Source organism: Nicotiana tabacum, chromosome 10, assembly GCF_000715075.1.
Source record: "Nicotiana tabacum cultivar K326 chromosome 10, ASM71507v2, whole genome shotgun sequence".
Classification (NCBI taxonomy): Eukaryota; Viridiplantae; Streptophyta; class Magnoliopsida; order Solanales; family Solanaceae; genus Nicotiana; species Nicotiana tabacum.
In genome coordinates this window covers 91,382,374-91,394,114 of record NC_134089.1, presented here as the reverse complement: position 1 = coordinate 91,394,114, position 11,741 = coordinate 91,382,374, and the positions used below count along the sequence as shown (strand labels likewise).

At 38.0% G+C, this 11,741-nt stretch overlaps 1 long non-coding RNA gene across 1 annotated transcript; it reads right to left on the bottom strand.

Moving 5' to 3' along the window:
• Positions 1–432: 432 nt before the first annotated feature.
• LOC142164707 (uncharacterized) lies at positions 433–7,069 on the bottom strand. Its single transcript, XR_012695634.1, has 3 exons — positions 1,700–7,069; positions 1,430–1,620; positions 433–602 (listed from the first exon to the last, which is right to left on the bottom strand). It is a non-coding gene; the product is annotated as an uncharacterized LOC142164707 (long non-coding RNA).
• Between the last annotated feature and the right edge of the window lie 4,672 nt (positions 7,070–11,741).

Below are 11,741 nucleotides of genomic sequence, written 5' to 3'. Positions count from 1 at the left end.
TAGCCATATCTACACATTTGCCTTCTATATCTGTTAAATACAAAGCACCATTGGACAACACTCTTGTTACAACGAACGACCTCTGCCAATTTGGGGCAAACTTGCCTTTAGCTTCAGCCTGATGTGGAAGGATGCATTTCAATACTTGCTGACCCATTTCAAATTATCGGGGACATACCTTCTTGTTGTATGCTCTTGCCATTCTCTTTTGATACAACTGACCATGACATACTGCCGTCAGTATTTTCTCGTCAATCAGACTTAATTGCTCCGGGCACCCGGTACCTTACTCAACCGAGTACCAACGTAACGTATCTTTCTTATTACATTATCATATACACGTGACATACGGGCCTAATAGGCCAACATGATTATTTATAAACTCAATACATAGGCCGACAAGGCCGTACAATCTTTCACTTACACGACATATGTCTATAAGCCTCTAAGATACATAAATATCATAAAGGTCGGGACAGAGTCCCGCCATACCAAACAATACACGTTTAAATCATACCATCCAAACAAGCAACTCCAAAATAAATGGAGCGCACCAACATATTTCCTGAGCTGATAACCTACTTGGAGGGCTCTCGACCTGTCTATCGGGACATGCGGGCATGAAACGCAGCGTCCCCAGGCAAAAGGGATGTCAGTACGAAAAATGTACCGAGTATGTAAGGCACATAAATAAGTACATAACAGACATGGAAGAAATATAGAGTACTTGACTCAACCTATAAGTCTGAATAACTCTGTAAATCATGAAATACTTTTAGCGTCATGCATATGCGTATGAATGTCATGTCATGCATAGGTACATGTCTCATAACATCATCAGCCTCTGAGGGCATCCCATCATATCATCTCGGTCACTGTGGGCAAAATCATCAACGTATACCAGCTGATCAGGTGGTGGTGCGTATATAACGCCATAACTTTTCCCATATCCCATATATATACTTATATATACGCGTATATAACGCCATAACATCATCACGCCTCTGAAAGCATTGTGGGCAACATCATCATCATATACCAGCTGATTAGGTGGTGGTACGTATATAACACCGTAACCTTTTCCCACATCCCATATACATATATTTACATATATACGCATATATAATGCATCTGGTCATGGGTCAATGTACATGTATGAAATGCATGAAAAATGCGTAATAAAATCTTTCGAAGCTTCATAAGACCATTTTGCCTTTGAGTAATATCATAAAGCAAACTCTTTTCAACTTTCATATTTTTTTTGAGACCCATGAACAGATGATAAAATATTATGACACATGGAACTTTAAGAACATAGATATCTCTAAAACTTCTATGAATAGAGTCATTTATGGAAGTTGTGCATTTGTACGCTTTGTTTGTGTCGTATAGAAAATGCCAAAAGAAAGAAGAGATAGACTTAACATACCTTTGTTGGACTTCTTTAGTAACCATAACGACAACCCTTCCAACACATGTTAATCTACGAGAGACGACAATAACGCAACAACAACGGATTAGCGGCAAGCTTGTAGAAGGTCGTTGATAATGGAGTGTACTTTTGTTTCCCTTTTTTAAACTTAATTCCCTTTTGCATTACTACGAGCTAACTTTGATCCGCTAACAACCATAGGGAATCGGTATTAGAAACGTAAAATTGATGGTAGAATGAAGTAGAGAAAGCTTAATCCTTTCTTACCTTTAATAGAAAACGCGTCTGCCCTTAATATCACGTTGTTCATCTTGCCATTGTACATTAATTTTCTGCTCCTTTAGCAAAAGATATTATAGTAGCTTAGCAATAAAGTCCTTGTTCAACTTTCCCCCAAAATGAATTAATACATCACACTTTGTCAAAATTTTCCATCCGTATTGTTGTTGTAGGTTTGCAAACTCGTAAGCCTTTCACTTTGTCAATTTAGTGAAGCCTTAATAGAATCTTTGAATCGAAAATAAGATAAGGTGCACATGGATAGTGCCACCTCCTCCTTAAGTATAAGATTAGTTGGCAATTTGGTGTCATATCTTCATAATCCCACGTGGATTGTTGTCCCCCCTAATAATTATCAAAATCTTACTTAAATAATTATCCACGACCTTTAATTAATTTGGTTAATCTCCCACTAAATCAATAATTAATCAATTACCCACATTATCAAGAATTATCTCAAGTTACTCAAATACTACTCACTTTTAACACACTTTATACACCTTACTATTATGGTCATGTGGTACCTCGTATGGCACTAGTCCATAAATGCCGGGTATTTTAGCTCGGGCCATATTTTACCCCAAAATTCCAAACTTTGATGAAAATTCATTTTCTTTGAATTGCTTCCCCCTTCACCTTCACGAATTTACTCATTACTTGTGAAATAGCATAATCCCTATAATCTCCAAATAATCTTTTACTTGGACTAATGTCAATTACCTTACGACAAATTCAATGTACAATACTACAGGGTACAACATATAATAACTTAATACTGAGAAGCGTAACATCATCGTAATGTAATACTGCAAGGCGTAACATCATCGTAATATTGCGTAACATCATTCCCCCCTTTGGAACATTCGTCCTCGAATGTTGACTATTGCTCTTATCATTTTCTTAACTTATATCTTCCGAATACTTTAGAACTTCCCTTGCCATCTAGGCGAATGTTCTGTGAATAAGTCCAAAGTCCAGGGCATTCCCCCCTTAAGCCTTCTTCTCACACCACAACTTGTAGTAGGAATCCTTCCAATCGATTTTGACCTTGTAAGTGTGCCCAATCTCTAGGTTTCATATGTAGAGCTTGACAAGATGTCCCTTTGGGCATCTATGAGTAAACTGAAGTTCTTCATTCGGTACTTTGTTGAATTCATAAATATTGCTAAATCCCATCGCATAGGTCTGTTTAGCCATCCGTATGAATTTACTGCCATAACTCTTATTTAATTTATCGTTGCTGAGGTCTTCTACCAAATCCCAGCTTACTCTCGTTGCTTATCCTTTAGGTATAAATCTCAGTCCTTTAATGCTCCCTCATTACCGTTCGTCTTAAGAAGGATGGCCTAATCTTATGTCATACTTTGTAACTTGTATCCATCCATTGTTGATTCACCTCAATGTTGATCTACAATCCTCCACTTGAAGACTTGAAACTTCTTACGTAATACATTGCCACTAGGGCTTATGTTGCATTGAGGAATATTTAAAGTAATTTCCATAATCGTATTTCATAAGTATCTCAATGTTATTCACCTTATGGGGGTATCCTAATTTCATGCCTCCAACGAAATGTTTTCTCATTCTCTTCTTTCTTTTCTTTTATTCAAATCAGTATTCAAATGAAGGCCCAAACATCATCCTTTATCTGTCACAATTATACCGTCATTTTATTACCAGGTCAGTATTTCATTCTTTCTAAATGCTATTAATCTTAGACTCCTTTGAGTTTATTCAGGCCATACTGAACTTTCAATAACTTAGAGAAACCATTATCTCCCTTGTTTTCATGGGCTTAATCCTGAGGACTTATCCATTCTCGTCAAATTCTCACTTGCCCTTTCTCATCCTTACTCTTGTCTTTCTAAAACCTTGTCGTTCTATCATACTTTAGCTTGCGATCGATTTTCTTATGCTTTTCTAGAATATCAAGCAAGACATCGCATTGTCTCTAACTTTTATTTTACTCTCTAATTAGACCTTTCGGTACTTAGAAGCCATAGGCTGGAAGGTATGCCCCTAACGATGCTGCTATCATTCCTGCAAACTGAATCCTAGTGCTTCTAGTCTTTTACCTGAAGTATGGACCACTCTCATCCTTCTATACTTGAGTATTTCGCACGTTGTTCACCTTTACCTTACTTACTTTAAAGTCTCGCATTACATTTTCTATCTCATTCATGACCTTCTTTCCATATAGTTGGAATTCACATCCACAACTTAAACTTCTATTATGATACTTGCACCTTTTTACAGGATTAATGGAGATCTTTATACTGACTTCTTATGAGGTCGGTATTCTTCTAACTGGACCTCTGATTTTAAGAGTGATTCTACAATGTTCTCAATCACTATGTCCATAATTTTCTGGGTTCAATAATCAAACTCCTGATTTACTTAGTTGATGTAACTCTTTAGTTTCTTCTTTCCTCTGATCAACCATTAGGTAGGCTTAATCTATCTCCCGATCTGCGGCTCATGGTGTTAGTTATTACTTTTAGATGTTCATGGCTTTATGGAATATTCATGATACAATCCTTTAGCACTTCAATCCTTTGTCTATGACTTGGACTCAATTCTTTCTTTTAACATATACCAAAACCTTCTATGGATGTATATGTTGTATGTATAAAACTTCAAACCGTTAAGTGTGTTCATAACGTAACCAACTCTGGATCATTGATCGAATAATTCCTTTCGTTCCATCTTATCTTTCTTTAAACGAAAGCTATTACTTTTTCTGGTCTTTCTACCCCCTTGTTGCGTCCATACTTAGCTTATCTTAGTGCCCACACATGCTAGAGTTTTTGTGCGACTCATATGATCTCGAATATTACTTTCAATTTTACTTCCTGTTCATTAGTCACGGTAGGTGCCACTTTCCTTTGGAGTGCTTATAATGTTGCTGCGAGATTGTTGTTACATGATCATTTCCTCTTTAGGTCGTTGTGCTTAGGTTGAAGCCTTATTTCTTATCTCCTCACCTAGTCTTTCGTTGTAGTATTAAGGGAGAACTCTTGACTCTTGTAAAGTTGTGAGCTTATTACGGACCTTTTTGATGTCCTTACTTGCCTATAATCATCCGTAGTTGCTTACTTCTATGCCCTTGTGCTTGTATGGTTGCTTCTGAACTGATATTTTGACTGCCTTCCCAGTGGCACTTTCTTTTATCCCCATAACACTCATACGGTACCTTTAGCTACCCCAACTCTTGTTTGAATATATCTCAAGTATTATAATGATATTCTTCGAGACTGAATTCTCCATGTTGGGCTCTACTATATTTATCTTACACAATCTGATGACTCGTCTGTAACCTCTTGTTTAGCTATAACTGGGATCTTCCTGACCAATTACTAACTACTCATTGGCCCATTCTCATATCAATATTCCTCGTAATCTTTCTTGAGTTATTTCCTTTGTCTTAACTTACATCTTGCACTGGCTCCTTATTTATTAATAACAGCTCGAGAAGGAACCTTTACTTCCTCTTCTTGACATCGTGCTTTCACAATATTCTTAAACCGTAGCGTATATGTAAGATTAGGATAAGTGCCATCTCATTCCTCTATCATTTATCACATTCTTCCTTTACCACTCCGTAGTCACTAGAACCACTTAATTCTGACTTAATACCACATCACTCCATATTCCCCCCTTTAGGGGTGTACTAAGATTTAGCACTACGATGGTCTACCTATAGATGTTTTACCTCTTCATCCGTGGCGTCTTCTCACATCATCAATGCCCCTTACTCGCCTTGCGGTAATCTCTATGTACCAAGAAAACAAAATTTCTTACTTGCGAGGGTGGCACTTAGTGTAACTAGCACCTACAGTCCCTTAAGATTAAATTTGCTCACATTGCTTACTATAGGGAAGCATCTTCCTGAACGACCATTCTCGGAATTCCTCATGAATCTTCTTTTGTTGTTTATTCTATCATTGCCAGAACGCAAATCTGAAATTCTCATGATGCTGACTATTATCAAATCACTTAGCCCCTAATTCATGTTTAGTTTGTCTTGTTCACCAGCCCATACTGATTTCTATAACTCTGGGTTTAACTCTTCTTTTTGGTAGTTGTGTTGGAGTCACAAACTTGTTTCTCGAAATGAGGATATAACTTTATGGCCTATACTCCCTTGTTGCCTCAAGGCTTGTCACCTCTTGTATTTTCCTCCACTTGAATATAGACTCTGTAATACTGTCATTCATTTTTTTCCTACCATTATCATTCATGTATCATATCTTACTCATAATGCTTCACTAACTCTCTTCTTATCTTCCGCTAATTATTTATGTCTACTTCTTTACTCTGAAAACTCGAACAAAATATTCTTTTGCTTTTAGCTCCCCTTGCTCCATCCATTGGCTCTTTCAATTGACTAACATTCTTTCTTTACTGGGGGCGGGAGCCACACTAAGGTAATATTTATTCCTTCAAGGCTTATAGTGCATGTCTTTGTAGTACTCATATCTAGCTGCACTATTTTAAAGTGTATCATATGTGTGTCTCACAAGGAGATTTACTAGCTCACTTGCAATATCCTTTGGAAATGTTAACTAAAAAACAATCCATTTACCATTTTGGTTTACTCTAACCCCAGCCAGGTCTTGATGTTCCGTCATTTTCTTAAACTGCACCTGTTAGCTCCCATAGGGCATAACTGAGATGGGTACAACCAATTGTACATACCTTTGTTACTTTTGAGGGTAACTCTTAATGCTTATATTTTTCTGTCGGAACTGTAATGCTAATAATCTTCATCAACTAGGCACCTCGTACTCTTCATCATCTTGCTTCTTTTGCTTGTTGAAACTTGTATTTATCTTCTGAATCTCTCATTGTCTTTCACCATTAAGGTGGATAGGTATTCTTGCCTTAAGTCTTCTTATCATGAAGCTTACACCTTTCAGTACACCCATGATCTGCCAAAGACCACACATTTACTTATCGTAGATATTATACAAAAATCCAAGTCCTTTGACTCAGCTCTTCCAAAACCATATCTCTTTCCAACCTTCTTTAGATATCGTCTTATTACGAATAAAATAGAATTTTGGAATTTGAATTCTTATAAATGAGCTCTACCACACGATCTAGAATAAGAAGAAAGAGTGACAATCCTAAATGCCTTGTAGCCTCCTGCTTATAAGTGTGGTGCACGACACACCCATAAACAAGACTCTACTAGACACGACTTGTAGACTCCCTAGGACAGAACTGCTCTGATACCACTTTTGTCACAACCCAAACGGATGGGCTGCGATGGGCACCCGGTACCTTACTCAACTGAGTACCAACTTAACGTATCTTTCTTATTACATTATCATATACACGTGACATACTGGCCTAATAGGCCAACATGATTGTTTATAAACTTAATAAATAGGCCGACAAGGCCGTACAATCTTTCACGTACACGACATATGTCTACAAGCCTCTAAGAGTACATAAATGTCATAAAGGTCGGGACAGAGTCCTGCCATACCAAACAATAAATGTTTAAATCATACCATCCAAACAAGCAACTCCGAATCAAATGGAGCGCACCAACATCTTTCGCTGAGCTGATAGCCTACATAGAGGGCTCTCGACCTATCTATCGGGACATGCATGCATGAAACGCAGCGTCCTCAGGCAAAAGGGACATCAATACGAAAAATGTACAGAGTATGTAAGGCACATAAATAAGTACATAACAAACATGGAAGAAATATAAAGTGCTTGACTCAACCTATAAGTCTGAATAACTCTGTAAATCATGAAATACTTTTAGCGTCATGCATATGCGTATGAATGTCATGTCGTGCATAGGTATATGTTTCATAACATCATCAGCCTCTGAGGGCATCCCATCATATCATATCGGCCACTGTGGGCAAAATCATCATCGTATACCAGCTGATCAGGTGGTGGTGCGTATATAACGCCATAACCTTTCCCATATCCCATATATATATATATATATATATATATATATATATATATATATATATATATATATATATATATATATATATATACACACACACACACACACACACACACACACACACACACACACACACACACACACATATATACGCGTATATAATGCCGTTTGAATCATATTTCAGCCACTGTGGGCAACATCATCATCATATACCAGTTGATCAGGTGGTGGTGCGTATATAACGCCGTAACCTTTTCCCATATCCCATATACATATATTTACATATATACGCGTATATAACACCATATGGTCATGGGTCAATGCAAATGTATGAAATGCATGAAAAATACGTTATAAAATCTTTCGGAGCTTCATAAGACCATTTTGCCTTTGAGTAATATCATAAAGTAAACTCTTTTCAACTTTCATATTTTTTTGAGACCCATGATCATATGATAAAATATTATGACACATGGAACTTCAAGAACATAGATATCTCTAATACTTCTATGAATAGAGTCATTTATAGAATTTTTGCATTTGTACGTTTCGTTTGTGTCGTATAGATCATGCCAAAAGAAAGAAGGGATAGACTTAACATACCTTTGTTGGACTTCTTTAGTAACCACAACGACAACCCTTGCAACACATGTTAATCTACGAGAGACGACAATAACGCAACAACAATGAATTAGCAGCAAGCTTGTAGAAGGTCGTTAATGATGGAGTGTACTTTTGTTTCCCTTTTTTAAACTTCCTTCCTTTTTGCATTACTACGAGCTAACTTTGATCCGCTAACAACCATAGGGAATCAGTATTAGAAACGTAAAATTGACGGTAGAATGAAGTAGAGAAAGCTTAATCCTTTCTTACCTTGAATAGAAAACGTATCTGCCCTTAATATCACGTTGTTCATCTTGCCATTGTACATTAATTTGCTGCTCCTTTAGCAAAAGATACTATAGTAGCTTAGCAATAAAGACCTTGTTCAACTTTCCCCCAAAATGAATTAATACATCCCACTTTGTCAAAATTTTCCATCTGCATTTTTGTTGTAGGTTTGCAAACTCGTAAGCCTTTCACTTTGTCAATTTAGTGAAGCCGTAATAGAATCTTTGAATCCAAAACAAGATAAAGTGCACATGGATAGTGCCACCTCCTCCTTAAGTATAAGATTAGTTGGCAATTTGGTGTCATATCTTCATAATCTCACGTGGATTATTGTCCCCCCTAATAATTATCAAATTCTTACTTAAATAATTATCCACGACCTTTAATTAATTTGGTTAATCTCCCATTAAATCAATAATTAATCAATTACCCACATGATCAAGAATTATCTCAAGTTACTCAAAATACTATTCACTTTTAACACATTTTATGCACCTTACTATCATGGTCATGTGGTACTTCGTATGGCACTAGTCCATAAATGTCGGGTATTTTAGTTCGGGCCGTATTTTACCCCAAAATGCCAAACTTTGACGAAAATTCATTTTCTTTGAATTGCTTCCCCTTTCACCTTCACGAATTTACTCATTACTTGTGAAATAGCATAATTCCTATTATCTTCAAATAATCTTTTACTTGGACTGATGTCAATTACCTTATGACAAATTCAACATACAATACTACAGGGTACAACATATAGTAACTTAATACTGAGAAGCATAACATCATCGTAATGTAATACTGCAAGGCTTAACATCATCGTAATATTGCGGGGTGTAACATCTTTTCTAGTCAATTAGACTTAATTACTCCAATCGAGTCTTGACCCACTCATCATCATCAATTTCAGCTTCAACAACAATTCAGAGGGATGGAATTTCCACTTTCGCGGGTATAATGCTTCAGTCCCATATACCAACAAACAAGGCATTGCACCTACTGAAGTGCGAACAGTAGTGCGGTAACCCAACAAAGCAAAAGGCAACTTTTCATGACATTGCCTAGAACCTTGCACCATCTTACGAAGTATCTTCTTTATGTTCTTGTTAGCCGCCTGAACAACTCCATTTTCCTTGGGGCGATACAGGGTGGAATTTCGATGCGTAATCTTGAACTGTTGGCATACTTCTTTCATCAAATGGCTGTTAAGATTAGCACCATTGTCCTTGATGATTACCTTGGGGATTACGAACCAGCAAATGATGTTTGAATGAACAAAATCAACCACTGCCTCCTTGGTCACAGATTTGGAAGTCATAGCTTCAACCCACTTAGTGAAATAGTCGATGGCCACCAGAATAAACCTGTGCCCATTTGATGCTGCTAGCTCAATCGGTCCAATGACATCCATGCCCCAAGCAACAAAAGGCCAAGGTGTGGACATTGTATGCAACTCAGACGGCAGAGAATGAATCAAGTCACCATGTACCGACATTGATGACACTTGCGCACAGAGCTGATGCAATCTCGTTCCATGGTGAGCCAATAATACCCCGCTCAAAGAATTTTCTTTTCCAAAACATACCCACTCATATGCGGTCTGCAAACTCCGGAATGCACTTCGGTCAAGATAGTCGTGGCTTGTTTAGTATCTATGCATCTCAGCAGTCCAAGATCTGGAGTTCTTTTGTACAAAATTCCCCCGCTCAAGAAAAATCCACTAGCCAAGCGTCGAATTGTTCTTTTTTGATCACCTGTGGCCTGTACCAGATACACCCCCATCTTGATGTATTCTCGGATGTCATGGAACCACGGTTCACCATCAAGTTCCTCCTCAACCACATTATAGTAGGCATGCTGATCACAAACTTAAATATGCAGAGGGTCAACATAAGCTTTGTCCGGATGGTGTAACATTGACGCCAAAGTAGCCAAGGCATCGGCAACCTCATTATAGATCATAGGAATATGCCTGAACTCTACTGATCTGAACCGTTGACAAAGATCATGCAAACATTATCGATACGGTATGAGCTTTAAATCTCGAGTCTCCCATTCTCTATGGATCTGGTGCACCAACAGATCCGAATCTCCCAAGACCAAGATTTACTGGACTCCCATATATAAAGCTAACCTTAAACCCAGAATCCATGCCTCGTACTCAACCATGTTATTAGTACAATAGAAATGAAGCTGGGCCGTAACAGGGTAGTGTTGCCCTGTTTCAAAAATAAGTACAACCCCTATTCCGAAACCTTTCATATTAGCGGCTCCATCAAAGAAAAGTTTCCAACCTAGCTTTTCATCCTGCTCCACCTCGTCAATATGCATCACCTCTTCATCAGGAAAGTAAGTCCGCAGTGACTCAAACTCTTCATCCACCGAGTTCTCGACCAAATGATCGGCCAATGCTTGAGTTTTCATCACGGTCCGAGTCACATAGATGATGTCAAACTCTGTGAGCAAAATTTTCCACTTTGCAAGTCTTCCTGTGGGTATAGACTTCTGAAAGATATACTTTAGAGGATCCAGATGAGAAATAAGGTAAGTAGTGTAGGACGACAGATAATGCTTCAACTTTTGTGCCACCCAAGTCAGGGCGCAATATGTCCTTTTGAGGGGAGTATACTTAACCTCATAGGATGTAAACTTCTTGCTGAGATAATAGATGGCTTGCTCCTTCCTGCCAGTGATGTCATATTGACCTAACACACAACCAAAGGAATTATCTAGGACTGTCAAATAGAGAATTAACAGTCTCCCGGGTTCCGACGGGACCAACACAAGTGGGTTTGACAAGTATCTCTTGATATTCTCAAATGCCTCCTAACACGTATTAGTCCATATCACCACAACATCCTTCTTCAGCAACTTAAAGATGGGCTCACAAGATATCGTGAGTTGAGCAATAAACCTGCTAATGTAGGTTAAACACCTGAGCAAACTCATCACCTCAGTCTTATTACTTGGGGTGGCAATTCTTGGATAGCTTTGATATTTGACGGATCCAACTCAATGCCTCGCTGACTGACTATGAACCGCAACAGTTTTCCAGACGGAACACCAAATACACACTTGGCAGGGTTGAGCTTAAGATTGTACCTGCGGAGCCTCTAGAAAAACTTCCTCAAGTCCCCAACATGGTCGTACTGTTGCTTTGACTTTATGATTATATCATCTACATAAGACTCAATCTCCTTG